We start from the raw sequence: 5454 nt of genomic DNA on the forward strand, positions 1-5454 counted from the left end.
GCTTGTTTCTGCCCACCTGTTGCTGACCTGTGTTGCCTAATAATTTACATTTGCCCTACACCTTGTCAAGTCCACCTATGGCCCGCATTTTCTGTGCCTGGCATCGTCTGTCTGGATTCCAGGGATGTGCAGCTACAGGTGCAAGGAAGACCTCACTTTGGTCTCCAGCCAGGTATAATATATACCCTAAGCCCTGATGAAGGGAGGTGCTCATATAAAACCCCTGAAACGTGTCAGATGTCAGCTCTTTTTTTTGGAGGGGGGTAGGAGATAAACAAAAATGATATTTGCATTAATCCCTGCAATTTGACATTCACATCCTTCCATTCCACATAAACTTCTCCCAAATTACAGAGATGACATTAATCAGCAATTATCTGATTCATATAGATCCTACAGAACAATAGAGAACACCACATGTGTATCATTCTAAAAGAATTACATGAATTCAATTATAATGATATATTTTTAGATATTATCAAACTGCAAAAATGAATACCAACCAATCAGAAATAATCTCATGTCTGTCCAGTGGCTGTAAACTGACATCCATTTTTTACACATATGATTCATAAATGTTTCAAAGAAGTATTCTAAAAATGTAAGAACTGAATTTACATACACCAGAACAAATCAAATTCCTGCGGCTTCCCAAATTCCCATCTGCTCCCACAGGTTTGGATGAAATAGAAGATGACCCCCGTTACAGAAAGTGTCATTTCCCAAAGATTCGCCTTCATCTGCTTGGTGCAGTGATAATGGAACAATCACAATATTACATAGTGATGAGTACATCTGTATCTCTGGAACATGCAGATCTCTGACAGCATCCGTCACAAAAGATGTAAAATTGCTTGTTTCCCTGGCATTGGTTTATCTGAGTTATAATATCGATATTGCGTGTTGTAATGATTGCAGGAGACGATATATAAAAATCCACGGCCATTTCCAGGATTACCATGTATTTGAAGTGTACCTCGTGGTAATGGTACAGATTTCAGTATTGTGCAGGAACAAATGTCACACTGTATGGTATGGAGTCTACGTGTATAGGTCATGTTGGGGTATGGACAGTATGTGTATTCCTACAGTATAGGGAAAGAAGTATTTGATCCCTGCTGATTTTGTATATTTGCCCCATGACAAAGAAATGACCAGTCTATAATTGTAATGGTAGGTTTATTGTAGCTGTGAGACAGAATAACAATAAAAGAACTGCTAGCCCACTCCAGGACCTTCATGTGCTTCTTCTTGAGCCACTCTTTTGTTGCCTTGGCCGTGTGTTTTGGGTCATTGTCATGCTGGAATACCCATCCACCACCCATTTTCAATGCCCTGGCTGAGGGAAGGAGGTGCTCACCCACGATTTGACGATACATGGCCCCGTCTATTGTCCCTTTGATGCAGTGAAGGTGTCCTGTCCCCTTAGCAAAAAAACACCCCTAAATCATAATGTGTCCACCTCTATGTTTGACGGTGGGGATGGTGTTCTTGGGGTCATAGGCAGCATTCCTCCTCCTCCAAACACAGCGAGTTGAGTTGATGCCAAAGAGCTCAATTTTGGTCCCATCTGACCACAACACTTTCACCCAGTTCTCTTCTGGATCATTCAGATGTTCATTGGCAAACTGCAGACGGGCCTGTACATGTGCTGTCTTGAGCAGGGGGACCTTGCAGGCTCTGCAGGATTTCAGGCCTTCACAGCGCAGTGTGTTACCAATTGTTTTCTTGGTGACTATGGTCCTAGTTGCCCTGAGATCATCGACAAGTTCCCCCCGTGTACTTCTGGGCTGCTTCGTCACCGTTCCCATGATCATTGCAACTCCACTAGGGGAGATCTTCCATGGAGCCCCAGACCGAGGGAGATTGACAGTTATTTTGTGTTTCTTGCATTTGCAAATTATCATGCCAACTGTTGTCACCTTCTCATCAAGCTGGTGTGGGATAGTCTTGTAGTCCAGTCCAGCCTTGTGTAGGTCTACAATCTTGTCCCTGACATCATTGGACAGCTCTTTGGTCTTGGCCATGGTGGCTAGTTTGGAATCTGATTGCTTCTGTGGACAGGTGTCCTTTATACAGGTACTGTAACATACTTGGATTAGGAGCACTTCCTTACAGAGGGTGCTCCTAATCTCAGCTCGTTACCTACATACAGTGAAGACACCGGGGAGCCTGAAATCTTGCTGGTTGATGCGGGATCAATTTTTTATTTCACTCATTACAATGCACATCAAGCTCTGACTTTTGTTCACTGGGTTTTTGAGGGTTCTTTTGTTGTTATTCTGTCTCTCACACCTACAATAACCCTACCATTACAAATATAGACTGGTCATTTCTTTGTCAGAAGGCAAACATACAAATTCAGCAGGGGATCAAATACTTCTTTTCCTTACTGTATATCTCCAGGAAATAATACTACAGCACTGCCGCATCTGGGATCATACTGAACACCAAATAGTGATGGCTAACTGCATGGATAATGTTCCTAATAGCTGTAAGTGTATGAGTGAGCTGTACTATGTGGTGAGCAGTCTTTTCTCTTTCCTTTCCCTTCTCGTCCTTTCCCTTTCCTTTCCTTCTCTTCTCTTCCTTTTCCTTACATTCCCTTTCCTTTCTCTTTCCCTTCCCTTCCCTTTCTTTTGCTTCCTTTCCCTTTTCTTCCTTTCCCTTACATTCCCTTTCCTTTCTCTTTCCCTTCCCTTCCCTTTCTTTTGCTTCCTTTCCCTTTTCTTCCTTTCCCTTACATTCCCTTTCCTTTTTTTCTATTCCTTTTCCTTACTTTCTCTTCCCCTTTCTCTTAACTTTCCGTTTCCTTCTTTTCCTTTCCCTTCCCTTCGCTTCCTTTTTCTTCCTCTCTCTCTCCTCTTCTTCTATCTCCCTCCTTCTCACTCTCCCCATTTATTTTTGTCTCTCTTTACCTTTCCTTCTTCTCTCTCTCTCCCATCTCTCTGTCTATCCCTTCTCCTTTCTCCCGTTTCTTTCTCTGTCTCCCCCTTTACTTTTCTCCCCTTTTTCTTCTTTCTCACCCCCTCTCCTTCTGATATATTTGAGTTATAATATCAATGTGCTGTAATGATTGCACAGGAGACATTACAATAAAATCCACAGCCATTTCCAGGATTACTATGTATTTGAATAGCAGTTCTTTGAAGTGTTCTTTCTATTCCCCTTCTTTCTCCTTTCTATCTCTGTTACCCCCCAATAAAAAATATTTCCTCACCCTTCTCTGTGCTTCCCTTATTTCTCTTTTCACCCTATTCCTTCTTATACTTTACCCCTCTGGTTCTCTGTCTCTTCATCTTTCCCCCTTTCTCTTTTCATTCTTTCTTTCTCTTCCCCCTTTCTCTCAACTTATCCTCCTGTCTCCCTCTTCATTCCCCCTTTCCTCTCCTATGTCTATATCCCTTTTCTCCCTGTCTTCCTATTCCCTCACCACTCTCCCTCTCTTCCTTTTCTCTCTCCCCTCCCCTCCTTCTTGCTCTTTTCTTATCCTGTCCCTCTCTTCATTCTCTCTCTCCTTGCTCCTAATGCATTGCAGCGCATTATAGCACAGGTGCATTCCTTCAATGCATTATGTTAGAAAACAATGGGCCCTGCAATGCTGCAACTTATTACCATGCTGTTACCAAAACACAAATTTCTAAATCTGCCCTTAACCAGGACCTTGCACCTTGTTTTAGGCAAGAATGATGTTGGCTGTAGTGGTGGGCACATGTGAAGTCGGGTACACATGTGTAGTGATATCCTAAAACATCTGCTCACCTAAACATTGAGTGCAATACATGGTATGCATGATAACACTGAGCCGTTATATTCAATGCATGGAGAGAAAAGCTGCGAGAAAGCTGCAGAAATGTGAATAGCCCCACTGATTACAGTTTATTATTAAACAGGATTTATATAGCGTCAACATATAACACAGCGCTGTACATTAAATAGGGGTTGGAAATGACGGATACAGAAAGTGACACAGGAGGAGTGGGACAAGAACTGTGGGGGGATTTGTGTATCAGGTAGGTAGGTGAGACAAGAGCTGTGGAGGGATATAAAGGCAAAGCACAGAAGCTTAAATTTGTTTCTAAGGTAAAATGGAAGCCAATGAAGAGAACTACAAAAAGAGGCAACAGATGACCCCAATCTCACCATGTGCCATGTGCTCAGCTTATGCCAGTTTTGGGTTGGGTGCCCCTTTACCTCTACAGCTTCCCAATTCATTCACCTTCACAGAATCTCCTCTTTTCACCCTGGAAGCTTCTGGAATATTTTTGGCTGTCAGCCATGGTGGCTTGTCAGAAAAGGATTGCTAATAGCTTGAGCTGCGGAATAGATGTATATATTACAATGACATAAATGCGTCGGAGTTATCAGCCTTTTATACTGATGTGACTCTAAAAATATGGCAATATGCAAATGAGAGATCAATCACCCAGCTCATTAGAATACATGAACCTTAATGTATGCGTGACTCTAATAAATATGATCAATTAATGAATTCTGCTGATGTGATTGCATATCTTCATCCGCTGGGGATCATGATCTTTTTTTAGGTATCTGCTCCTTTTATTTTCACCTGAAGATCCTGCCAGTACATTTCCTGTCCAAGAGTGTCAACGCTCACTTATGAAGAGGCAGCGTTGTCACCCAAAGACGGGAAGTGTTTCAGGACTACAGAACTCCTCCCTGGTCTCAGGAATATGGCTGAAGATCTCTTACCATTGCAGGACTCAGCCCTAAATAGCTTTGCTTGGTGCCGCCATTGATGATATGCAATGCTCCTGAACGTTATATATGAGCATGCTCCTTGCAATTGCAAATGTGCAGGTGTTCATACGGCACTCCAGCTATGCAGCCATGCTTGACCGGGTTTACATTTACCTAAACATACAAAGCCTCTGCCGTAACCCTTTCAAAATTTTATATTTACATTTATTGTTTTCTTTATTTTGTGTCTGCCGGAGTTTAGTGTGACATTGTCAGACGGATGTGGGATGCCGGCTGATTTTCCCAGATACCATTATACAGGATCCGCAGAAAACTCAACTTTCCCACAATGATCCCAGGATGAGAAATGGATGGACGGATGGATGGACAGGGTGATGTACAGAGGGCAGGCTGTCTATCCACCCAGCCGCTTCCTGGTATGGAAACCAAATCCTATCTCTCTCTCTTCCTTGTATGATGGAAATCCAAGAGACGGTCCAGATTTGTATTAGATTTTCTCATCATCAGAGACTGCAGCCAAGTAATATGTTGGCGCTATATAAATCCTGTTTATTAATAATAACAATAATAATAATAATAATATTAATAATCTGTTGTTTTCAGACAGATCCTGTGTGGTAGGCTTGTAATGGGAGCTAAAGTAAAGCACACAACCATTGTGCAGCACCACAAAGGACGGTGATTGCAGACCCTGCATAAGTAATGGGAAACAAATCAATGAATATATAAGGT

This window comes from Pyxicephalus adspersus, chromosome 10 (assembly GCF_032062135.1).
Source record: "Pyxicephalus adspersus chromosome 10, UCB_Pads_2.0, whole genome shotgun sequence".
NCBI classification, from domain to species: domain Eukaryota; kingdom Metazoa; phylum Chordata; class Amphibia; order Anura; family Pyxicephalidae; genus Pyxicephalus; species Pyxicephalus adspersus.